The 27,071-nt window shown below is 47.1% G+C and overlaps 1 protein-coding gene across 8 annotated transcripts in view; it reads left to right on the plus strand.

Moving 5' to 3' along the window:
- rerea (arginine-glutamic acid dipeptide (RE) repeats a) overlaps window positions 1-27,071 on the plus strand; it is a 346,416-nt gene that overhangs the window by 67,821 nt on the left and 251,524 nt on the right. For 5 of the 8 annotated variants that reach the window (XR_011671486.1, XM_071373182.1, XM_071373183.1 and 2 more), the window contains exon 1: window positions 10,897-11,356. The exons of the other annotated variants lie outside the window; for them this stretch is intronic. The gene's annotated coding sequence lies outside the window, so the exon portion shown is untranslated. Of the gene's footprint in view, window positions 1-10,896; window positions 11,357-27,071 lie in introns of those variants that run through there. 8 annotated transcript variants of the gene reach the window in all.

The raw sequence follows: 27,071 nt of genomic DNA on the forward strand, positions 1-27,071 counted from the left end.
GTCCCCTTAGTGACCAACAGTCCCAGTCCCCTTAGTGACCAACAGTCCCAGTCCCCTTAGTGACCAACAGTCCCAGTCCCCTTAGTGACCAACAGTCCCAGTCCCCTTAGTGACCAACAGTCCCAGTCCCCTTAGTGACGAACAGTCCCAGTCCCCTTAGTGACCAACAGTCCCAGTCCCCTTAGTGACCAACAGTCCCAGTCCCCTTAGTGACCAACAGTCCCAGTCCCCTTAGTGACTAACAGTCCCAGTCCCCTTAGTGACCAACAGTCCCAGTCCCCTTAGTGACCAACAGTCCCAGTCCCCTTAGTGACCAACAGTCCCAGTCCCCTTAGTGACCAACAGTCCCAGTCCCCTTAGTGACCAACAGTCCCAGTCCCCTTAGTGACCAACAGTCCCAGTCCCCTTAGTGACCAACAGTCCCAGTCCCCTTAGTGACCAACAGTCCCAGTCCCCTTAAGGTGACCAACAGTCCCAGTCCCCTTAGTGACCAACAGTCCCAGTCCCCTTAGTGACCAACAGTCCCAGTCCCCTTAGTGACCAACAGTCCCACTCTCCTAAAGGTGACCAACAGTCCCACTCTCCTAAAGGTGACCAACAGTCCCACTCTCCTAAAGGTGACCAACAGTCCCACTCTCCTAAAGGTGACCAACAGTCCCACTCTCCTAAAGGTGACCAACAGTCCCAGTCCCCTTAGTGACCAACAGTCCCAGTCCCCTTAGTGACCAACAGTCCCAGTCCCCTTAGTGACCAACAGTCCCAGTCCCCTTAGTGACCAACAGTCCCAGTCCCCTTAGGTGACCAACAGTCCCAGTCCCCTTAGGTGACCAACAGTCCCAGTCCCCTTAGGTGACCAACAGTCCCAGTCCCCTTAAGGTGACTAACAGTCCCAGTCCCCTTAGTGACCAACAGTCCCAGTCCCCTTAGTGACCAACAGTCCCAGTCCCCTTAGTGACCAACAGTCCCAGTCCCCTTAGTGACCAACAGTCCCAGTCCCCTTAGTGACCAACAGTCCCAGTCCCCTTAGTGACCAACAGTCCCACTCTCCTAAAGGTGACCAACAGTCCCAGTCCCCTTAGTGACCAACAGTCCCAGTCCCCTTAGTGACCAACAGTCCCAGTCCCCTTAGTGACCAACAGTCCCAGTCCCCTTAGTGACCAACAGTCCCACTCTCCTAAAGGTGACCAACAGTCCCACTCTCCTAAAGGTGACCAACAGTCCCACTCTCCTAAAGGTGACCAACAGTCCCACTCTCCTAAAGGTGACCAACAGTCCCACTCTCCTAAAGGTGACCAACAGTCCCAGTCCCCTTAGTGACCAACAGTCCCAGTCCCCTTAGTGACGAACAGTCCCAGTCCCCTTAGTGACCAACAGTCCCACTCTCATAAAGGTGACCAACAGTCCCACTCTCCTAAAGGTGACCAACAGTCCCACTCTCCTAAAGGTGACCAACAGTCCCATTCCTCAGAGTGTGTTTCTGTATTGCTGCTCTGAACAACCATATGTATCAGTAGCTAGGTGAGTACAACAGAACAACCATATGTATCAGTAGCTAGGTGAGTACAACAGAACAACCATATGTATCAATAGCTAGGTGAGTACAACAGAACAACCATATGTATCAATAGCTAGGTGAGTACAACAGAACAACCATATGTATCAATAGCTAGGTGAGTACAACAGAACAACCATATGTATCAATAGCTAGGTGAGTACAACAGAACAACCATATGTATCAATAGCTAGGTGAGTACAACAGAACAACCATATGTATCAATAGCTAGGTGAGTACAACAGAACAACCATATGTATCAGTAGCTAGGTGAGTACAACAGAACAACCATATGTATCAGTAGCTAGGTGAGTACAACAGAACAACCATATGTATCAGTAGCTAGGTGAGTACAACAGAACAACCATATGTATCAATAGCTAGGTGAGTACAACAGTGGTGTTAATGGTTGTCCTTTAACCTATGAGCAATGGCTTTTTCTTTCATTGCGGTGGATTAAAAAACATGCACTGGTTCATATTTCCCTACATCCACTTGATCAATGTGTTTACCCAGGTAGCTTCTCTTCTAACCAGTTGGAAATATATATATATTTTTACTTATCTACTGCGCTTCACACTCAACAGTTTTCCCAGAATGGCTGCTGTGTTGGGAAGGGAGATCTCCTGCGTTAGTTTGTGTGGCTTGGCTGGGACATGAATAAACAACATGAATACGTGTCTTGGGTTTTGGTTCAGAGTTGTACTGTGAGTGAGCTTGCCAAATGTGACTGTGAATGGCAAAGTAAACAAGATAGCTATATGTGTGTGTGTCAAATGACACCCTATTCCCTATATAGTGCACTACTTTAGACCAAAACTGTGGTCAAAAGTAGTGCACCAAATAGGGAATAGGGTGCCATTTGAGATTAAAAAACTAAAAAACTATTTCAGCTCATCGAGCCTGAGCCCTTTTCCACTGATTGGCTGAAGTATAATATATTGTTCCGTGGAATAGCTTCCCAGTGAGGTTTTTCTAACCTCATAATGATCCCACTATAAAATGCTTGGTTTGAAACCACAGTAATTAGTGTGTGTGAATGGGGATCGTTTCAGTCTTTGTCTAGTGGGGATTGTTTTAAAGCCTAGATTGATTTTCAGCGGTGCTTTTGTCACCTTCTGTCGTTCAAGCAGTCGTTTGCTACCACCGTGTGTATAGAGGTCTCCTAGCATTTTATTCTGCTGTTGAGCTATTGTTCTGGTAACTCCTGTTCAATTCATGTTGACGGACGACCACCATTTTGAATTGGAAATGAGATCCTTTCTGTAAATCTCACTTGATTTCCACAAGCTTTCACAACCCAGCTAACCCACATTTATCCAATTATTTTATCTGAAAGTACTTTATTTCTCTTGAATGGCTTCATTGTAAATGAAATAAACGGAGATGTTTGTGTTACAACAGAGACTGGTCCTTTTGGACCCTGGTCCTTTTGGACCCGTCTATGTTGTAACTAGTCTGGTAGGACTCTTCCCTGTCTCTTCCTCTCCCCTCCCATCTGGATTTGTAAACGTGTAAAGTAGCTCCTCAAAGACACCACGAAGGCTAAAAGGGCAGGAAGGACTTACAGCAGAGACGCTGTACGTCAAATTAAATAAACGTTTATTTGTTGCGTACACAGATGTGCAGATGTTATCGCAGATGCAGCTAAATGCTTATGTTTCCAGCTCCAACAGTGCAGTAATATCTAGCAATACAAAACAATACACACATAATCCAGGAAGCAATACAAAACAATACACACATAATCCAGGAAGCAATACAAAACAATACACACATAATCCAGGAAGCAATACAAAACAATACACACATAATCCAGGAAGCAATACAAAACAATACACACATAATCCAGGAAGCAATACAAAACAATACACACATAATCCAGGAAGCAATACAAAACAATACACACATAATCCAGGAAGCAATACAAAACAATACACACATAGGGAATAGGGCTCTGGTCTAAAGTAGTGCACTATATAGGGAATAGGGCTCTGGTCTAAAGTAGTGCACTATATAGGGAGTAGGGCTCTGGTCTAAAGTAGTGCACTATATAGGGAGTAGGGCTCTGGTCTAAAGTAGTGCACTATATAGGGAGTAGGGCTCTGGTCTAAAGTAGTGCACTATTTAGGGAATAGGGCCCTGGTCTAAAGTAGTGCACTATATAGGGAGTAGGGCTCTGGTCTACAGTAGTGCACTATATAGGGAATAGGGCTCTGGTCTAAAGTAGTGCACTATATAGGGAGTAGGGCTCTGGTCTAAAGTAGTGCACTATTTAGGGAATAGGGCCCTGGTCTAAAGTAGTGCACTATTTAGGGAGTAGGGGCCATTTGGGAGTTAGAATGACTGTATTATAACGTTGTACCTACTTGTCAAGTTAAAGATGCACAGTGCAGAAATCACTCCTCCATTTCCTGGTTGCTACAATTGTAACAGTTCACCTAATTTCAGTTTATGACAAAACAAGCAAGTATAGTACAGAGAATCATTGTACCATCTAAACCGGCTGTGAAATATATTTTCCAAAACCAAACCGAAAGTAAAAGATCCAAAAACAAAACGTAAGAACGGGAAGCATAGAAAAATATATACAGTTTCTTAGAATTGCTTTCAGACAATTTCTGTGTGAAATCAGTCAGTTCGCCCAAAAAGTTTTAAAATGTTACTTTGTTAAGATTGAGTCATGTGTTGGAGGAAAATAAAGCCTCTGATGTCCCTCCCCTCTCTTCTCTCCCCTCTCTTCTCTCCCCTCTCTTCTCTCCCCTCTCTTCTCTCCCACCTCTTCTCTCCCAACTCTTCTCTCCCACCTCTTCTCTCCCACCTCTTCTCTCCCCTCTCTTCTCTCCCACCTCTTCTCTCCCCTCTCTTCTCTCCCCTCTCTTCTCTCCCACCTCTTCTCTCCCCTCTCTTCTCTCCCACCTCTTCTCTCCCACCTCTTCCCTCCCACCTCTTCCCTCCCTCCCTCCCTCCCTCCCTCCCTCCTAACAAAGCTGTTTTCTCTTGCTCTTTCTCTCAATATCCCTTTCCTCTTCAACTTGTCTGCTCATCCCTGGTGAATGGATTAAATGGAGTTATTAGATCTCAGTGCTTAGAATGCCAGGGCCTCTGAGCCTTCACTGCCAAGTCTCGGTCTGTTTCATATTGCCCCCTATTCCCTACATAGTGTACTACTTTTGACCAGGGCCCCAAGGTCTCTGGTCAAGAGTAGTGCACTATAATAGCGTATAGGGTTGCCAGGCTACCCAGACTCCTAGCTCCAGCCGAAACGCTACGCCCACGGACATTTGTTTTGTCTCCTCGAGGAGTCTGGATCTGACTGCCTGACCGTTCACCGAATGCAAACAGATTCGGGCCGTCTGATTAGTCCCAGAAACCAACGGGTTGGGCCAGAACACACGTGGTTGTGAAGCAGCGTTTAAAAGTACGTAATTGGCTTTGATACTGTGATTGGTTAGAGACGACCCAATCGCTGATGACTTTTTGTCACCACAAACAACATCACCTAAACAACATTGAATGATGGCAGATCCATACTGACGTATGTAGTGAACGACAGTGCAGGGGAAGGATTTAGTGTGAGTCGTCAGGCAAGGAACAGGCAGTCAGACTAGACTCATCCATGTCACATTTTCTGTTTAAGCTATAGCTGACTTATTTGTATTGCCAAGCAGCACTTTCTCTCTCCCACCACTTCACCCACTCTCTCTCTCCTTCCTCTCTCTCTCTCTCTCTCCTTCCCCTCTCACTCTGTCCCTCCACGTCCCCTCTCTCTCTTGGCCTCTCTCCCTCTCCACGTCCCCTCTCTCTCTTGGCCTCTCTCCCTCTCCACTTCACCCTCTCTCCCTCTCCACTTCACCCTCTCTCCTTCCCCTCTCTCCCTCCACCCCCCTCTCTCCCTCCACCCCCCTCTCTCCCTCCACCCCCCTCTCTCTCTCCACCCCCCCTCTCTCTCTCCACCCCCCTCTCTCTCTCCACCCCCCCTCTCTCTCTCCACCCCCCCTCTCTCTCTCCATCCCCCCTCTCTCTCTCTCTCTCCACTCCCCCTCTCTCTCTCTCCCTCCACCCCCTCTCTCTCTCTCCCTCCACCCCCTCTCTCTCTCTCCCTCCACCCCCCCTCTCTCTCTCTCTCCACTCCCCCACTCTCTCTCTCCCTCCACCCCCTCTCTCTCCCTCCACCCCCTCTCTCTCCCTCCACCCTCTCTCTCTCCCTCCACCCTCTCTCTCCCTCCACCCCCTCTTCTCTCCCTCCACCCCCTCTCTCTCTCCCTCCACCCCCTCTCTCTCCCTCCACCACCCCCCCTCTCCTCCCCCCTCTCTCTCTCCCTCTCTCTCTCTCCACCCCCCCTCTCTCTCTCTCCACCCCCCTCTCTCTCTCTCCACCCCCCTCTCTCTCTCTCTCCACCCCCCTCTCTCTCTCTCTCCACCCCCCTCTCTCTCTCTCCACCCCCCTCTCTCTCTCTCCACCCCCCTCTCTCTCTCTCCTCCACCCCCCCTCTCTCTCAAGCGTCTCCTTTAGGACAGCTAGTTTTTTCTCTAGTTTAAAACATTTTGGTGCATCAGCAGCTCTGCTGTTTGTTATGTCATAATGTTTTAATGAGAATGAGAGAGTACAGATACAGAATGTTGATGGCTGACACACAGGGAATAAAATGACTGGTCTTTGTCATTACCACACACACACACACACACACACACACACACACACACACACACGTCTGTTGAATTCTGTCTGTGACACCGTTGCTGGCTTTTATGTGGCTACACTTAATGTCCATTTGTGTCTGAAGGATTTATATGTAATATTGAAAAACGGCAGTTGGTATATGAGTCTTTTTGTTGTTCCTTACTGCTTGTGTGTTTTAACTTGCTTCTATAAGGGATTTCTTCCCCCCCCCCTGAATTTCACATGGAAATATAACACATCATATATAATGTAGAATTTCTCTTTTGTGTGTAAAAGCACAATCATGTTGATATTCACATCCACTGAATTCAGAACAATGGTACACAAAGTAACCTGTTTTGTTCACACGGGGGACGAGACACTGATTCAGATGCAGTGTAGCCCAGCCATCTACTCACTGCTCAGGGAGAAGGCATTGTGATGGGCTGCTGGAGAGGGAGGTGGGGGGGTGGAGAGGGAGGTGGGGGGGGTGGAGAGGGAGGTGGGGGGGGAGCTGGGGGGGGTGGAGAGGGAGGTGGTAGCATAAGGTAGTGAGAGAGCCAAGCCCTTGTTAATTAGGCACCAAACAAAATACAACTGAACTGAAACAGCAAGGACTACCTGAAGTTGTTCACGTTTTTGCTACGGTCTGCCCTAATGAATACACCCCTGGTAGAACAGCAGCCAGGGGACTCTCAGCAGTGTTTACCCTCACTCTGTCAATGCTGTTTCAGGTCACACAAACGGCTAATGTTGTAAACTGAAACATGCCAGCTTTTTACGGTTTCTCACTTAAATGGTGAGATGGGCTATTGCTTGGTTGAATGCATCTGTTCATTGTGTTTGTATAGATGGAGGCTATAGGTTTGGTTTCTGCTCTATTTCTGAATTGTGCTTTGAAATGTAATCTCGATAGGGGAGTCAACCATGCATGTCACGCAGTGGGAGTATGTCTGAAAGAGAGGGACTGTGTGTAGATCACAAGGGAGGGTTCTTTAGACTGGGCTGGGAACAGTTTACCAGCCCTCTGGTGGATTACAGAGGAGGGGTCTCTAGTCTCTGGGCTGGGCACAGTTTACCAGCCCTCTGGTGGATTACAGAGGAGGGGTCTCTAGTCTCTGGGCTGGGAACAGTTTACCAGCCCTCTGGTGGATTACAGAGGAGGGGTCTCTAGACTCTGGGCTGGGAACAGTTTACCAGCCCTCTGGTGGATTACAGACGAGGGGTCTCTAGTCTCTGGGCTGGGGGCAGTTTACCAGCCCTCTGGTGGATTACAGAGGAGGGGTCTCTAGACTCTGGGCTGGGAACAGTTTACCAGCCCTCTGGTGGATTACAGACGAGGGGTCTCTAGTCTCTGGGCTGGGGGCAGTTTACCAGCCCTCTGGTGGATTACAGAGGAGGGGTCTCTAGACTCTGGGCTGGGAACAGTTTACCAGCCCTCTGGTGGATTACAGACGAGGGGTCTCTAGTCTCTGGGCTGGAGGCAGTTTACCAGCCCTCTGGTGGATTACAGAGGAGGGGTCTCTAGTCTCTGGGCTGGGAACAGTTTACCAGCCCTCTGGTGGATTACAGAGGAGGGGTCTCTAGTCTCTGGGCTGGGAACAGTTTACCAGCCCTCTGGTGGATTACAGAGGAGGGGTCTCTAGTCTCTGGGCTGGGAACAGTTTACCAGCCCTCTGGTGGATTACAGAGGAGGGGTCTCTAGTCTCTGGGCTGGGAACAGTTTACCAGCCCTCTGGTGGATTACAGAGGAGGGGTCTCTAGTCTCTGGGCTGGGGACAGTGGGGAGGGGTCTCTAGTCTCTGGGCTGGGAACCGTGGGGAGGGGTCTCTAGTCTCTGGGCTGGGAACCGTGGGGAGGCGTCTCTAGTCTCTGGGCTGGGAACCGTGGGGAGGGGTCTCTAGTCTCTGGGCTGGGAACCGTGGGGAGGGGTCTCTAGTCTCTGGGCTGGGGACAGTTTACCAGCCCTCTGGTGGATTACAGACGAGGAGTCTCTGGGCTGGGGCCCGTGGGGAGGGGTCTCTAGTCTCTGGGCTGGGAACCGTGGGGAGGGGTCTCTAGTCTCTGGGCTGGGGACAGTGGGGAGGGGTCTCTAGTCTCTGGGCTGGGAACCGTGGGGAGGGGTCTCTAGTCTCTGGGCTGGGAACAGTGGGGAGGGGTCTCTAGTCTCTGGGCTGGGGACCGTGGGGAGGGGTCTCTAGTCTCTGGGCTGGGCACAGTGGGGAGGGGTCTCTAGTCTCTGGGCTGGGTACAGTGGGGAGGGGTCTCTAGTCTCTGGGCTGGGTACAGTGGGGAGGGGTCTCTAGTCTCTGGGCTGGGCACAGTGGGGAGGGGTCTCTAGTCTCTGGGCTGGGGACCGTGGGGAGGGGTCTCTAGTCTCTGGGCTGGGATTACAGTGAGGAGGGGTCTCTAGTCTCTGGGCTGGGTACAGTGGGGAGGGGTCTCTAGTCTCTGGGCTGGGCACAGTGGGGAGGGGTCTCTAGTCTCTGGGCTGGGGACCGTGGGGAGGGGTCTCTAGTCTCTGGGCTGGGCACAGTGGGGAGGGGTCTCTAGTCTCTGGGCTGGGTACAGTGGGGAGGGGTCTCTAGTCTCTGGGCTGGGGACCGTGGGGAGGGGTCTCTAGTCTCTGGGCTGGGGACCGTGGGGAGGGGTCTCTAGTCTCTGGGCTGGGGTCCGTGGGGAGGGGTCTCTAGTCTCTGGGCTGGGGCCGTGGGGAGGGGTCTCTAGTCTCTGGGCTGGGGTACACGTGGGGAGGGGTCTCTAGTCTCTGGGCTGGGTACAGTGGGGAGGGGTCTCTAGTCTCTGGGCTGGGGACAGTGGGGAGGGGTCTCTAGTCTCTGGGCTGGGCACAGTGGGGAGGGGTCTCTAGTCTCTGGGCTGGGGACAGTGGGGAGGGGTCTCTAGTCTCTGGGCTGGGCACAGTGGGGAGGGGTCTCTAGTCTCTGGGCTGGGTACAGTGGGGAGGGGTCTCTAGTCTCTGGGCTGGGTACAGTGGGGAGGGGTCTCTAGTCTCTGGGCTGGGTACAGTGGGGAGGGGTCTCTAGTCTCTGGGCTGGGTACAGTGAGGAGGGGTCTCTAGTCTCTGGGCTGGGTACAGCCCTCTGGTGGATTACAGAGGAGGGGTCTCTAGTCTCTGGGCTGGGGACCGTGGGGAGGGGTCTCTAGTCTCTGGGCTGGGTACAGCCCTCTGGTGGATTACAGAGGAGGGGACACGCAACATGTTTTGTAGCACAATAAATGTCCTCCACACACAACTCCGTATCTATTGATCTGCAGCGCTGCCTCTCTGTGGTGCCCATTTTGGACAATGGGGTGGGTTATTGCTTTGGTTATTTTAATTTTTGAGAAAATGAAATGACCTATTTTAAGGCATGTCTAAGTTGACTCTGTGTAGGGTGCAGCTTTGTTTTTGTATTTGGCTGGGGTGGAGTTGGGGGGAGATTTTCACATTTTAATGATAGGATTTAGGGTATGGACACACCGGTAGTGTTTCCTGGCCGAGAGTACTTAGCACCTCTGAGCAGAGTGCCGGCCATAACATGTAAACATGCATATAGAATCGGGAGAAGATGTTGGCGTCAGATGTACCCCAACGGGGGGGTGCAATGTGTTTTCCCCTTTAGATTGTGATGACAAACAGGATTTATTTATGATTTTACATTTGTTTTTAAACGACATAAAAGCAAAACATTGTGTCCCTTGAAAGACAGGCAGAGGAACACATCTACTTGATTAATTACTGTATTAAATCAAACCAAATGGCCTTGACAGCCGAACATTACTGTTGGACTTTTGTCGATGGCAACTCAACATTTTAGAAAAATGTCTGTCTGTCTTGCCTCTGCCACTCGGAACGGGCTGGAGAGTCTAATTAATGTGTTATCTACAAATGCAAATGAGAGAGAGAATAGGCATTAAGCCAGAGAGCCGCACACACAGAGCACAGGATCCTAACGTTACCTTCCGTGTATTTTACATCACCTCCGTCATCTCCATGGTTTTTTATAACGCTGATCATTACTCAAACACCAATATTGTAAATCCCCTACTTCATGTCCCCCACCACGTTCAATTATAACACATCTTAACAGTAAACACGTAGGCTGTGAGTGGATGGCAGATGTATTTCAAATCAGTATATGGTTTCAATAACAATAGTTTATTGTATTCAGTCTTTTCGTATTCATTAAGCAGGGCCGTCATGTGAAGGCTGGGGATTTATTGGTGTGCTGCTGTGTGTAGCAGCGAGAGGCTCGTCACTATCATTGCCATGTAAGTGAACGTTTGATCTTGCTCGGTAGTGATACATCACATACTGGTGGTTGTGCGGTACATTTTGTTTTGCCGTTGTTTTTTTGTTGTTGTTGTTCTTCCTTCTATAACACCATAATCCCCAACGGGTTACTATCAAAAAATCACCAATCTACCGTCCCCGTTTTCGTTCCTCGTCTCTCCTTTGTCCCGACTCGACCGTCGATCATTAGAATCCAGCTCATGTTTTTGTTTTGCTCGGTGTTTTAGTGTTGAGGGGGGGGGTGCTCCTAAACTAGTGTCTGGTTAAATAAAGACTAGGTCAGCCATGTGGATGCGTCTGTTGAACAGCTGAAGAGTGCTACAGCCTACGGAGAGACGGAACGTGTAATGTGTGCATATGAAAGGGGGAGCGAGGAGGAGGAGGAGGGGGGGGAGAGCGTGTGTGGAAAAGTCTGAGTCTGTGAACGAACGGCGAACTCACTGATATCCTGGATATCAGGACCCGGAGCCGGAGCACTCAATACAAAACAAGCTACTTTTTTTTTGTTCATACGCAAGATATCAAGGAGCTACACCACCGCGAGAGAAAAAAAAGGGGGGAAACGGAGGCAACCGTGTGTTTTCGGGAAAGGCTGCCTCGGCGATTATTACGTGATTACATGAGCAAAAGTGAGACCAGGCAGGGCCGTCTTTTGTTGAGGCAAGTGGTCGTTTGCCTGTGTAGCAGGCAGCTAAAGGATACAGTGTCTGACTGATTATTGTTTCAAGCCTCTGGTTTCTTGGATTTGGCCCAGGACACCGGGGTTTATTCGACGGGGTCATCCTTCGTGAGGATTGAAGTAGTTTGTAGCGGTTACTTTGGAACTGTACAGTCATCAGACTGGCGGGTGAGTAGTTGAATACAACACACAAGAAAAAAAGAAACGTGGAGGGGGTTGAAGGAGGAGGGGGATACAGAGATTGAATGTTGGCGAGCGTTGGGACGAGTTTAGGAGATTTTAAAAACACCAGTTACATTTATTTGGTCGTTGTTTTACTGCAGGTGTTGGTTGCCATTTACGATAATACACTTATAGTATTTGGAAGGGGAAGCGTGTGTGACCTAGAGGCAAATGTTTCTGTATGTTGTAACGAGCCTGGAAGTTGGCTGTCCCACTGAACACCCTGGAGAGAACAGACATACCCAGAAACCCACAGGACTGTTTTTTTAACGGCTTTTAAACTGTTTCACATTATTAGTAAAAAAAAAAAAATGGCTACGATTATTATTAATAAGTTTGGACTTTGTCCAACTGATGTGTAGGCAACTTTTGAAGTTTAAAGTTTTTCAACCAACTACTAATCATAAGTATTGACGTTTTCACAATGATCCAGTTTGTATACACACACTGTGTGTGTGTGTGTGTGTGAGATGTGTGAAGAACAAATGAAACTACTACTGTAATAAGAAAAGGACCTACCATTCTTTGGGGAGTAGGGGGAATCCTCTAACAGACCCATCTGATGATGTAAACGTTTAATCCAACATGTGTTGTTTACAGTTCATTGGAAGCTGGGTAGAGGTAGTAGGTTCATTGGAAGCTGGGTAGAGGTAGTAGGTTAATTGGAAGCTGGGTAGAGGTAGTAGGTTCATTGGAAGCTGGGTAGAGGTAGTAGGTTCATTGGAAGCTGGGTAGAGGTAGTAGGTTCATTGGAAGCTGGGTAGAGGTAATCAAATCAAATCAAATCAAATTTTATTAGTCACATACACATGGTTAGCAGATGTTAATGCGAGTGTAGCGAAATGCTTGTGCTTCTAGTTCCGACAATGCAGTAATAACCAACAGTAATCTAACCTAACAATTCCACACTACTACCTTACACACACACACAAGTGTAAGGGATAAAGAATATGTACATAAAGATATATGGATGAGTGGTGGTACAGAACGGCATGGCAGATGCAGTAGATGGTATAGAGTACGGTATATACATATGAGATGAGTACTGTAGGGTATGTAAACATAAAGTGGCATAGTTTAAAGTGGCTAGTGGTACATGTATTGCATAAAGATGGCAAGATGCAGTAGATGATATAGAGTATAGTATATATACATATGAGATGGGTAATGTAGGGTATGTAAACATTGTATTAAGTGGCATTGCTTAAAGTGGCTAGTGGTACATTTTTACATAATTTCCATCAATTCCCATTTTTAAAGTGGCTGGAGTTGAGTCAGTATGTTGGCAGCGGCCGCTAAATGTTAGTGGTGGCTGTTTAACAGTCTGATGGCCTTGAGATAGTAGGTTAATTGGAAGCTGGGTAGAGGTAGTAGGTTAATTGGAAGCTGGGTAGAGGTAGTAGGTTAATTGGAAGCTGGGTAGAGGTAGTAGGTTCATTGGAAGCTGGGTAGAGGTAGTAGGTTCATTGGAAGCTGGGTAGAGGTAGTAGGTTCATTGGAAGCTGGGTAGAGGTAGTAGGTTCATTGGAAGCTGGGTAGAGGTAGTAGGTTCATTGGAAGCTGGGTAGAGGTAGTAGGTTCATTGGAAGCTGGGTAGAGGTAGTAGGTTCATTGGAAGCTGGGTAGAGGTAGTAGGTTAATTGGAAGCTGGGTAGAGGTAGTAGGTTAATTGGAAGCTGGGTAGAGGTAGTAGGTTCATTGGAAGCTGGGTAGAGGTAGTAGGTTCATTGGAAGCTGGGTAGAGGTAGTAGGTTCATTGGAAGCTGGGTAGAGGTAGTAGGTTCATTGGAAGCTGGGTAGAGGTAGTAGGTTCATTGGAAGCTGGGTAGAGGTAGTAGGTTCATTGGAAGCTGGGTAGAGGTAGTAGGTTCATTGGAAGCTGGGTAGAGGTAGTAGGTTCATTGGAAGCTGGGTAGAGGTAGTAGGTTCATTGGAAGCTGGGTAGAGGTAGTAGGTTCATTGGAAGCTGGGTAGAGGTAGTAGGTTCATTGGAAGCTGGGTAGAGGTAGTAGGTTAATTGGAAGCTGGGTAGAGGTAGTAGGTTCATTGTATTAACTGCTTTACCAGTTACATACTAAGATAGGTAGTGATTTATTTTCCCATACGTGGAAATTTAGTTTGCGGCTTTGTGTACATTTAAACATATCATCAAGCATACAAAGACAAGACAAGACGATACGTATGAGAACATGAGCGTGTGATTCGGGGGCTTCCCTAGACCAATAAGAGGCCAGCTTTACTCCATATAGTCCAAGGACCTGACAGAGTTCTGTTTACAGGTGAATTGGCTCTGGGAGGCAAAACAGCCAAATACTCCCACTAAACGTGAATCGATTCTCAATTGCGATACTGTTTTTGAAACAACAGAAATCCCTCTACTTTTAATATCACGTCAAAATAATTTCACATATCCAAAATACCACTTACCACTGTTATAACTGCTTTTAACACAGTTGTAGCCAACAGTATTTTTCAGTGATAACAGGTTTGTATTTCCGCGTCTCTTTTTCCATTTTACACACAGGTGTTTGGAGACACAGATGGTTAATTAACACAGGTAGTCCATTCTGTCCTCCGTTTAAACACAGGTGTTCGGAGACACAGATGGCTAATTAACACAGGTAGTCCACTCTGTCCTCCATCTGTTTTCTGTAAACAAGCGCTGTAACATGGAAATACTGCCGTGTGGGAAGCCTGACCCTATAACTGTGTTTTTATTGAAAGATAAGATCCTTATTCTTCCCTAAACCGAAACGCAAGTGAGCGTCTTAACAAAACTCCCCCCGTACAGAAGACGCCTTCGTCCAATTATTCTTGTGTAATGGAATGGAGAGTCATGATCGAGGGTTCGGGCGATTCATAATGGTTCAACTGGTGAAGATGGACCAGTACATTAGACTCCCTCACAGCAGCCCTCCAGACTGACCTGTGTGGCCCCTCAGCACATGCAGCTCTGTCTCCCTCCAGACTGTGACCTGTCTGGCCCCCCAGCACATGCAGCTCTGTCTCCCTCCAGACTGTGACCTGTGTGGCCCCCCAGCACATACAGCTCTGTCTCCCTCCAGACTGTGACCTGTGTGGCCCCCCCAGCACATGCAGCTCTGTCTCCCTCCAGACTGACCTGTGTGGCCCCCAGCACATACAGCTCTGTCTCCCTCCAGACTGTGACTTGTGTGGCCCCCCCAGCACATGCAGCTCTGTCTCCCTCCAGACTGTGACCTGTGTGGCCCCCCCAGCACATGCAGGTCTGTCTCCCTCCAGACTGTGACCTGTGTGGCCCCCCCAGCACATGCAGGTCTGTCTCCCTCCAGACTGTGACCTGTGTGGTCCCCCCAGCACATGCAGGTCTGTCTCCCTCCAGACTGTGACCTGTGTGGCCCCCCCAGCACATGTAGCTCTCTCCTTGCTGTAATGCAGAGATAGAAATGTGGGGGTGGGGCCTTGCCTGGGATTTGAATCAGAGTATTAGGTCAGGCCTAGACAACAGTATTTGTCTTGTTATCTGGGGTGTAATCATTAGTCCAAACCTTAGCAAACCAGTGCAAACTGAAAAAGTTTTGCTACTGTTTTTTATTGGACAGATTCACGTAAGTCCCCTCCCTGTTTTTGCTTCCTAGTGAACACACCACGGATGTCGGTCATATAATGTAGGGTAAATTATTGAACATAGGATTTGAACATAGGCCTACGTCAATGGATATGAACCAGACAACGGCAGTATTTCTCTCGTCCTGTAGTAGACGGCAGTCATCTTATCTGATGGTTATGTATAGGCCAGGCCTACTAGGAAGAGGAAGTGGTTGTTTACGTAAAGCACTGGAATTGGTCATACTGTCTGTACACATACATGTGAATAGAGTGAAGTCAGTAGGTCGAACCTCCAGGCTATTTGGATATACTGAATGACTAGGTCTCAATAGTATAAAGATTGCTTTTAGATCAGTTATTAATCAAATCAAGCAACGGAAGTATCTATGTCCGCCATTTTGTCTAGAAATCACTGTCTCATAAGTCATTTGTTTAAATGTTTTTTGTTTTTTGTTAAAAAAAAAAAACGTGTGTCCGTATGAACTCTGATGTTAATGAGGTAGTCTAGTAGATGGTCTTGGCAGTGTCTCCATATGAACTCTGTAATGTTAATGATTTCATAGTTAATCTAGTAGATGGTCTTGGCAGTGTGTCTCCAGGCACACAGAGTGTTTCCTGTGGTCACATTGTCTGTCTGTGTCCCCTTGTTAGCCTGCTAACTGAGCAGTGACCTCTAGCAGCCTCAGTCTAGCTGAATGATTCTGATGTGATTCATCCACTGGAGAGTGGAGGAGGAGAGCACTGAGTTCTGCCCTAATGGGACCCTATTCCCTTTATAGTGCACTACTTTTGACCAGGGCCTATAGGGCTCTGGTCAAAAGTAGTGCACTATATTGGGCCCTTAAACTCAACTCTTGACCTCCAAAGCAAGTTCCACTGCATTTTTCCCCCTCTCTGCATTGTTCCCACACCTGAATCAGGGACTGATTTTAGACCTGCGACACCAGGTGGGTGCAATATAATGATCAGGTAGAACAGAAAAGCAGCAGACTCCGGACCTGATAGAGGGAACAGGGGGCCTATTTGGGGAACACCCACTGCTTGGCTAACTAATGCCTAGCACAAGGAGTATAGTCTCTAGCGATAATGGGATATAGGGAGTCAAGTACACTTCCTCTATTGTATTTGGTACACATGACAAAGTATTTTATTTGTAGCTTTTTTGGTGGCAGCTGTGGTGGCATCTATCAAGTGTAAAATGTGTCTGTTGATCTTTGTTTAACTATCTTGAGTTCAAAGGTATGTAGATGACTGATAGAAGTTACCCACAGTCCCTAGTCCGTCCCCCCCCCCCCCCCTTTACTGGAGCACTACACTTCCCTTGTGTACTAGCTCCTCCATTAAGATGATGGACCATTTCCTCTCTAATTCAATTGAGTGTAGTGAAACTAACCGGATGAGGCCTGACCTCTGGGGACAACATGGAGGGTTCAAAGTAGGGCGATATGGCCTAAAAAAATCCCATCTTAATTTTTTTCTTCTAAACTTATAGGCGATTTACAAGATCTAATTAAAAAAATCAAATAATCTCTAAATAAGCTTTGTACAATTTAAAGGTCATATACATATTGTTTTTCTAACAGTCAGGAATAATCTAACGAATTCAGGGCTTGTAAAATTATACCTAGGCAGTATATAAGCCTTCAACAACCATAACACCCACTAATTATTTAATTATTTTATCAAAATAGTTTTGCTAATGTATTAAAAATAAATAACAGATACCTTATTTACATAAGTATTCATACCCTTTGCTATGAGACTGGAAATTAAGCTCAGGTGCATCCTGTTTCCATTGATCATCAAAATACCATCTCTGCAGCACTCCACCAATCAGGCCTTTATGGTAGAGTGGCCAGACGGAAGCCACTCCTCAGTTAAAGGCACATGACAGCCTGCTAGGAGTTTACCAAAAGGCACCTAAAGGACTCTATGACCATGAGAAACAAGATTCTCTGGTCTGATGAAACCAAGATTGAACTATTCGGCCTGAATGCCAAGCATCACGGCTGGAGGAAACCTGGCACCATCCCTACGGTGAAGCATGGTGGTGGCAGCATCATGCTGTGGGGATGTTTTTCATTGGCAGGGACTGGGAGACTAGTCAGGATCGAGGGAAAGATGAACGGTGCAAAGTGCAGAGAGATCCTAGATGAAAACCTGCTCAGGACCTCTTACTGGGGCGAAGGTTCACCTTCAAACAGGACAACGACCCTAAGCACAGCCAAGACAACACAGGATTGGCTTCGGGACAAGTCTCTATGTCCTTGAGTGGCCCAGCCAGAGCCCGCACTTGAACCCAATCGAACATCTCTGGAGAGACCTGAAAATAGCTGTGCAGTGACGCTCCCCGTCCAACCTGACAGAGCTTGAGAGGATCTGCAGAGAAGAATGGGAGAAACTCCCCAGATACAGGTGTGCCAAGCATGTACCCAAGAAGACTCGAGGCTGTAATCGTTGCCAAATGTCCTAAAGCAAAGTACTGAGTAAAGAGTCTGAATACTTATGTAAATGTGATATTTCTACTTTTACATTTTAATAAATGTGCAAAGAAAACAACAACCTGTTTTTACTTTGTAATTATGAGGTATTGTGATGTCAATATGGGGTATTGTGATGTCATTATGGGGTATTGTGTGTAGATTAATGAGTGAGGGAAAACTATTTAATCTATTTTAGAATAAGGCTGTAAAGTAACAATGTGGAATAAGTTAAGGGGTCTGAACACTTTCCGAACCCACTGTAGGAGTATTTATATTTCAAGTTTAGCCAACGTGGATCTATTTGCTAGCATACATGGTTGAACAGTTGAATTGTTATGAACACTTCTGTCTGTCTCCAACTGAACAGCATGCTCAGCCTAGCTTGTTTTTCAGAATGATAGCAAGTTGACAATTCCTTTTATATAGTTGTGTTTTTGGCTGATTGCACATTTATAAAACAGACTTAGACAGCTGGTATAACAGTCTTTGGCTAAAATGCTGCTATCGGTACGTGGTAGCACAATGCCACACACATTTTCCAGAATTAATATTAATTGATACTCCCTTTTTAGTTGCGTCTGCTCTGCGAGCAATTATATTTTTCTAACGATACACTTTTTAACTTCTTCTAAATTATGGTGTTCATATGACCTGTTCTTGTTGAACCAGACCTCAAATGCAAATAGCTAGTTGAAACCTCTTGTCAGAGGAATAAGTGATCTTTGTTGTGTGAGTGGCAGGGGGATGGGCCTGGTGTGTGTGTACGCAGAGAGGAAGAGACTAAGTGAAAGGTTTCACTCTCGCCAAAATATGTCCAAAATAAGCCCAATGTGTCATCTGCTTTCCCGCCTTTGGGACAAGGGCTATATACAGATCTCTGGTGTAAATGGGAAGGTGCACACAGCACAGAAGGAGCAAAGGAGACGAGACCAAGAAGACATGAGAACCAGCGGACATAAACACTCATAAAAAAATAAACGTGATTCTTGATAAACAGGCATTTGAAATATCGAGCAAAAACATACATTCAAATGAAATCTATATATTGCCCAGCCCTAGATCAAAATGTTTCTCCTCAGAAACCGAAGTGGTTTTAACACACATTTTAGAGTTGCCATAGTCAGCTCTATGCTATCCTATGTGTGTGTTAAACACTGTGGTAATTGTCTTATGTTCGTTGGATTGAAACTTACATATATATATATATTCTTTATTTAAACTATGCTGACTTGTCTATTCACATAGCAACACCTACAGCTTAGTAAGCACATTCCTCGTAGCAACACCTCTTACCATAAACAGAGTTTATAGACCTAGTCGTCTAGACATTCACGCACGCGCATTCAGACACACAGAGAGAGAAGAGAGAGAGATTCCTCATAAAGTGGGTAGTTATAACGGCTTGGTTCACTAACTGCTGGGAGGCAGCTAGATGAACATGGACCGTTAGAGAAACATTTAACCCGTAAGAGTCTAAGCCAGAGGGGGTTCTTCTAAGCTATATGGAGTTGTTTTAAGAAGGTCATACCAAGGATCATTTTGCTATTTGGTTTAGATTTTTAAGACCCCTTGAAGTATCAAACATTTGGTAAAAAAATATATGTATTTCATGTATAAAAAACTAAACAAAGTGGGGGCCATACTGCTATTAGCCCAAACAAACGCATTGAATAACAGATTCACTACATGGAACAGTCTAACCCCCCCCCCCCCCCCCCCAAAAAGCTAATCTGAAGGAAGTTTGTTCTGAAGTGTCTGTCCTATATCTGAGATGTAAGATCAGAAAAAGAAATACAAATTCTACATGTATTTTCACCCCTTATTTATCTCACTAGACAGTCTCCATATGTACTTTCGTAAATATTTTCAGCTGGTACCGTGGGACCTTGAGACGAGTCTTGTGAGGCCTGTGGGTGTACTAGAGCAAAACAACTGACATGTACGTGTTTGTTAGCGTCTCCTTTCCACAGAGGGGTCATATTAATGCGTGTAGCCCAAACGGTTTGGAAACTACAGACACAAGTTGGCAGATGGGCTGTACCGACTTCAAACAAGTCCGAAGATGCGTAGGGGGGGGGGGTCGTAGAGCAAAACAGAGAACTTCTAATAGTCTGTAGATGCTACAGATGATTTTGTGAGGAGACCGATGTCTCCTCACAAATGTCTCTCATGGTCTGACAAACACCGTTCTAGCTATGTCACCTTTCACCCCAGACGCAGATGTGGCGGATTGAGACCCATCTAATGCAGATATCTCTAGTTTTATACAAACAGATTTTTACAGGGAGTTTTGAATTACTAATTATGCTAATTAGATTTCCAGTGGGGGGCGCAGCCATCGACCTGAAGGGGTTTTAATCTGTTTGTAAACTCGCTTTCTTTTTAACCAAGACCCTTTTAGAGCTACAGTAAGGGATTCCTAACTGACCTACCAGCCATTCCCTTCTCTTTGTTTTCTAAATGTGGATAATGGTTGTTCACTTGTTCCTTCTCACCAGTAGAATGTTCTGTCAGCCAACCAGAAGAGAGAATGTCTTTTTGTGTCTGTCTGTTGGTTTTTGAACAGCGTGATGTAACACTTTATTTACTTCTCTCTTGCTTTTTTATTTTATTTTTCCAATTCATTGAGTCACTGGGTCGTCTCAGTAAGAGGGCTTTTCCCGTCTCTGTCAGCGGCTTTGGGATGGCTTACATTTCTGCCCTGATGTTCATAATGTGCATCCCAAATGGCACCCTATTGGCTCTGGTCTAAAGTAGTGCACTATATAGGGCTCTGGTCTAAAGTAGTGCACTATATAGGGCTCTGGTCTAAAGTAGTGCACTATATAGGGCTCTGGTCTAAAGTAGTGCACTATATAGGGAATAGGGCTCTGGTCTAAAGTAGTGCACTATATAGGGCTCTGGTCTAAAGTAGTGCACTATATAGGGAATAGGGCTCTGGTCTAAAGTAGTGCACTATATAGGGAATAGGGCTCTGGTCTAAAGTAGTGCACTATATAGGGAGTAGGGCTCTGGTCTAAAGTAGTGCACTATATAGGGAATAGGGCTCTGGTCTAAAGTAGTGCACTATATAGGGAATAGGGCTCTGGTCTAAAGTAGTGCACTATATAGGGCTCTGGTCTAAAGTAGTGCACTATATAGGGCTCTGGTCTAAAGTAGTGCACTATATAGGGCTCTGGTCTAAAGTAGTGCACTATATAGGGCTCTGGTCTAAAGTAGTGCACTATATAGGGAATAGGGCTCTGGTCTAAAGTAGTGCACTATATAGGGAATACGGTGCCATCTGGGGTGGTCTGCTACCTTCTTTAGAGGTGGACTGTAGTAGTAATGGCCAATTCAATATTTTATTTAAAAAAAGATATTTGTTTTTGATACCTAAAGGGGTCCTAAAATTCAAAACCAAATGATCCATAGTATGCATATCTTAAAACGATTCCATTTTAAAACAAGGTATCATTATTTAGAACAGGGATGGGCAACTGTAGGCCCGCAGACCCATTTTTATTTCTCTCTTCGTGTTGAGAGTTACAGTAACCGAACGAACACACAAGGTGGAGTTTCAAAATTTGGTTGTGCATCAGCAATTACCTAACCGTAACTATTTTAAATGTCGACTTCAATGGTGACAATGTTTTCTTACAGAACCCATATGTCCATTACACTGTTATTGTATACAAAATGTATTGGCGATTCATTTCAACCGCAAATAGCATGCGCTGATGCCTGTAAACGTTTATGCAGGCAAATTATTGCCGCACTGGTTTTAGTCACACTCTCTAATTTGGCAAGCTAACATTAACTACTTATCTCATCATAAAGGCAAGCACATGGCCTGAATAATAATTATGCGCCAACTGCAGATTGCATATTTCGGAAAACTTATTCAATTAGCAGACTAGCTAACATAATATGCCCAGTAACAGTGCTCACTTTGGCACCAGTCCAGTGTTGGTACATAAGTAGCATAGATTGCTAACTAGCTAAGCTAACTACCTTGTTGTGCTAGACAGCTAAGCTAACTACCTTGTTGTGCTAGACAGCTAAGCTAACTACCTTGTTGTGCTAGACAGCTAAGCTAACTACCTTGTTGTGCTAGACAGCTAAGCTAACTACCTTGTTGTGCTAGACAGCTAAGCTAACTACCTTGTTGTGCTAGACAGCTTAGCTAACTACCTTGTTGTGCTAGACAGCTAAGCTAACTACCTTGTTGTGCTAGACAGCTAAGCTAACTACCTTGTTGTGCTAGACAGCTAAGCTAACTACCTTGTTGTGCTAGACAGCTAAGCTAACTACCTTGTTGTGCTAGACAGCTAACGTTAAGGAAGTGAGAATGTGATGACAGTGCTGATTGCTTTTGGTGAAGTGTATTTTTGATAATTTATTCATACAAGTACGCTGACTGTGGCGAGCAACTCACCGTCAAACAACCATTGCTACTCCCTCTCACGTTATACATCATAAATTAACGCTGCTAAATGAGTATAGGGGAAACACGGAATGTCACAGAGCCTTTAACGTCCCTGCTGTTTCCACGTCCTAACCATTACGGTGACAGCTCCTCTGACACCATTTTACACCACCGTTACTAGAGAGAGAGAAAAATAATGACTAGCCTCTCAATCATCTCTAGAAGTACTATACTATCATGGCTATGAAATGTAACCCCCCCTCTATGAAATGTACCCCCCCTCCCCTCTATGAAATGTAACCCCCCCCCCCCTCCCCTCTATGAAATGTAACCTCCCCTCCCCTTTAGGAAATGTAGCCCCCCCTCCCCTTTAGGAAATGTAACCCCCCCTCCCCTTTAGGAAATGTAACCCCCCCCCCCTTTATGAAATGTAACCCCCCTCCCCTCTAGGAAATGTAACCCCCCCTCCCCTCTAGGAAATGTAACCCCCCCCCTCCCCTCTAGGAAATGTAACCCCCCCCCCCCCCTTTAGGAAATGTAACCCCCCCCCCTTTATGAAATGTAACCCCCCCCCCTCCCCTTTTGGAAATGTAATCCTCCCCTCTATGAAATGTAACCCCCCCCCTCCCTTCTATGAAATGTAACCCCCCTCCCCTCTATGAAATGTAACCCCCCCCTCACTTCTATGAAATGTAACCCCCCTCCCCTTTAGGAAATGTAACCCCCCCCTCCCCTCTCTGAAATGTAACCCCTCCCCCCTCCCCTCCCCTCTATGATATGTAACCCCCCCCCTCCCCTCTCTGAAATGTAACCCTCCCCTCTATGATATGTAACCCCCCCCCTCCCCTCTATGATATGTAACCCCCCCCTCCCCTCTCTGAAATGTAACCCCCCCCCCTCTGAAATGTAACCCCCCCCCTCCCCTCTATGAAATGTAACCCCCCCCCCTCTGAAATGTAACCCCCCCCTCTGAAATGTAATCCCCCCCTTCCCTCTATGAAATGTAATCCCCCCCTCCCCTTTTTGAAATGTAACCTCCCCCTCCCCTTTATGAAATGTAACCCCCCCTCCCCTTTAGGAAATGTAACCCCCCCCTCCCCTCTATGAAATGTAACCCCCCTCCTCCTCTATGATATGTAACCCCCCTCCTCCCCTCTATGATATGTAACCCCCCCCCCCTCCCCTCTCTGAAATGTAACCCCCCCCCTCTGAAATGTAACCCCCCTCCCCTTTAGGAAATGTAACCCCCCCCCCCCCCCTCTATGAAATGTAACCCCCCCCCCTCTGAAATGTAACCCCCCCCCCCCTCTGAAATGTAATCCCCCCCTCCCCTCTATGAAATGTAATCCCCCCCCTCCCCTTTTTGAAATGTAACCTCCCCCTCCCCTTTATGAAATGTAACCCCCCCCTCCCCTTTAGGAAATGTAACCTCCCCCTCCCCTCTATGAAATGTAAACTCCCCCTCCCCTATGAAAGGTTAACCCCCCCCTATGAAAGGTAACCCCCCATATGAAAGGTAACCCCCCATATGAAAGGTAACCCTCCCATGAAATGTGCTAGAAAATAAAACTGAGTCCTCTTTGTCTTTAATTAATGTAAGGTTGTATTTTCCTATAGAGACAGTCTGGTATTAACTGCTTTACTGCTGCTAGCCTGCACAGTCAACCACACCCAAATACAGACTGTCATTTGTTGTTACACAGCTCAAATTATATTGTTAGTGATGCAGGAGATTAACTGTGTGTGTGTGTGTGCTCGCTGGATTCATGTGTATTTTGCGTCTCTTGAGTGTTTGCTAGAGGAACGAGCAAGTAGTTTGTGTGTTGTAGCATAGGCTGTACATAAGCAAATTGTCCTTTTGTTACATTGTTGTACACTACACAAGCATTGCACATAAGGATGTACACAGTTTATGTACAATACATCATCAGGAGTAGATACAAACAACAAAAGGACGGCTTCTAAACTACTAGCAGGGATGCAAACAGGGCTAGTGTACCACACCACTGCTACACGCTGTGCTTTCATTTCCTATCTAAGCATTTAATGTGTATAAATGTATCACAGCTTTATTTATGCATAGAATCTACTGTTAAGACTGAATTATACATTACCCTCATATATAATGAACCAACCCATATTCCTTAATGATTAGTTGCCGGGCCCAGGCAGAGGGGAATATTTAATGAACCAACCCATATTCCTTAATGATTAGTTGCCGGGCCCAGGCAGAGGGGAATATTTAATGAATCAACCCATATTCCTTAATGATTAGTTGCCGGGCCCAGGCAGAGTGGGAATATTTAATGAATCAACCCATGTTCCTTAATGATTAGTTGCCGGGCCCAGGCAGAGTGGGAATATTTAATGAATCAACCCATATTCCTTAATGATTAGTTGCCGGGCCCAGGCAGAGTGGGAATATTTAATGAATCAACCCATATTCCTTAATGATTAGTTGCCGGGCCCAGGCAGAGTGGGAATATTTAATGATAAATTTACTTAATTGATCTCCGCTTCTGTTTAACCAATTGTGTTTTAAAGCTTAATTTGTCCCACTTAGCAGTTAGGGTTATTCTTTAGTTGAAGAATAATTATCACTGTTTTGTGTTTGTTTTTAAATGTGCCATCTTAAGGACTGTGTAGCCTAGTCAACCTTGTGGATTCAATTAAATTCGACCTTTCCATTTGAGAATGCTGAGCTCAGTATGAGCAGTGTAGGTTTTTTTAATACAGCCAGTTTTCAGTATTCTCTCTTACTAGGTTTTGTGTGTTTCCTGTCTCGTGCCCCTCTTGTCCATGTGTACGCTGAGCAGTCTTATCCATATAGACGTCAAGAGTTCAATTAGAAGTTATAGCCTTTTCTTTTGTCTGGACCCACATGCCCTAGGACTAGGCTACACGGTATGGACCCAATGCTGCACTAGACATGCCCTAGGGCTAGGCTACACGGTATAGACCCAATGCTGCCCTAGACATGCCCTAGGACTAGGCTACACGGTATGGACCCAATGCTGCACTAGACATGCCCTAGGGCTAGGCTACACGGTATAGACCCAATGCTGCCCTAGACATGCCCTAGGACTAGGCTACACGGTATGGACCCAATGCTGCACTAGACATGCCCCAGGGCTAGGCTACACGGTATAGACCCAATGCTGCCCTAGACATGCCCTAGGGCTAGGCTACACGGTATTGGGCCAATGCTGCACTAGACATGCCCTAGGGCTAGGCTACACGGTATTGGGCCAATGCTGCACTAGACATGCCCTAGGGCTAGGCTACACGGTATGGACCCAATGCTGCACTAGACATGCCCCAGGGCTAGGCTACACGGTATAGACCCAATGCTGCCCTAGACATGCCCTAGGACTAGGCTACACGGTATGGACCCAATGCTGCACTAGACATGCCCCAGGGCTAGGCTACACGGTATTGGGCCAATGCTGCACTAGACATGCCCTAGGGCTAGGCTACACGGTATAGACCCAATGCTGCCCTAGACATGCCCTAGGGCTAGGCTACACGGTATGGACCCAATGCTGCCCTATACATGCCCTAGGGCTAGGCTATACGGTATAGACCCAATGCTGCCCTAGACATGCCCTAGGGCTAGGCTATACGGTATAGACCCAATGCTGCACTAGACATGCCCCAGGGCTAGGCTACACGGTATGGACCCAATGCTGCCCTAGACATGCCCTAGGGCTAGGCTACACGGTATGGACCCTATGCTGCACTAGACATGCCCTAGGACTAGGCTACACGGTATGGACCCAATGCTGCCCTAGACATGGGCTAGGCTACACAGTATGGACCCAATGCTGCACTAGACATGCCCCAGGGATAGGCTACACGGTATGGACCCAATGCTGCCCTAGACATGGGCTAGGCTACACAGTATGGACCCAATGCTGCACTAGACATGCCCTAGGGCTAGGCTACACAGTATGGACCCAATGCTGCCCTAGACATGCCCCAGGGCTAGGCTACACAGTATGGACCCAATGCTGCACTAGACATGCCCCAGGGCTAGGCTACACAGTATGGACCCAATGCTGCCCTAGACATACCCCAGGGCTAGGCTACACAGTATGGACCCAATGCTGCCCTAGACATGCCCCAGGGCTAGGCTACACAGTATGGACCCAATGCTGCACTAGACATGCCCCAGGGCTAGGCTACACAGTATGGACCCAATGCTGCCCTAAACATGCCCCAGGGCTAGGCTACACAGTATGGACCCAATGCTGCACTAGACATGCCCCAGGGCTAGGCTACACGGTATGGACCCAATGCTGCCCTAGACATGGGCTAGGCTACACAGTATGGACCCAATGCTGCCATAGACATGCCCTAGGGCTAGGCTACACGGTATAGACCCAATGCTGCCCTAGACATGCCCCAGGGCTAGGCTACACGGTATAGACCCAATGCTGCCCTAGACATGCCCCAGGGCTAGGCTACACGGTATGGACCCAATGCTGCCATAGACATGCCCTAGGGCTAGGCTACACGGTATGGACCCAATGCTGCCCTAGACATGCCCCAGGGCTAGGCTACACGGTATGGACCCAATGCTGCCCTAGACATGCCCTAGGGCTAGGCTACACGGAATGGACCCAATGCTGCACTAGACATGGGCTAGGGCTAGGCTACACGGAATGGACCCAATGCTGCACTAGACATGCCCCAGGGCTAGGCTACACGGTATGGACCCAATGCTGCCCTAGACATGCCCTAGGGCTAGGCTACACGGAATGGACCCAATGCTGCACTAGACATGGGCTAGGGCTAGGCTACACGGAATGGACCCAATGCTGCACTAGACATGCCCTAGGGCTAGGCTACACGGTATGGACCCAATGCTGCCCTAGACATGCCCCAGGACTAGGCTACACGGTATAGACCCAATGCTGCCCTAGACATGCCCCAGGACTAGGCTACACGGTATAGACCCAATGCTGCCCTAGACATGCCCTAGGGCTAGGCTACACGGTATGGACACAATGCTGCCCTAGACATGCCCTAGGGCTAGGCTACACGGTATGGACCCAATGCTGCCCTAGACATGCCCTAGGGCTAGGCTACACGGTATGGACCCAATGCTGCACTAGACATGCCCTAGGACTAGGCTACACGGTATGGACCCAATGCTGCCCTAGACATGCCCTAGGGCTAG

The sequence above is a fragment of the Salvelinus alpinus genome, chromosome 28 (assembly GCF_045679555.1).
Source record: "Salvelinus alpinus chromosome 28, SLU_Salpinus.1, whole genome shotgun sequence".
Lineage (NCBI taxonomy): Eukaryota > Metazoa > Chordata > Actinopteri > Salmoniformes > Salmonidae > Salvelinus > Salvelinus alpinus.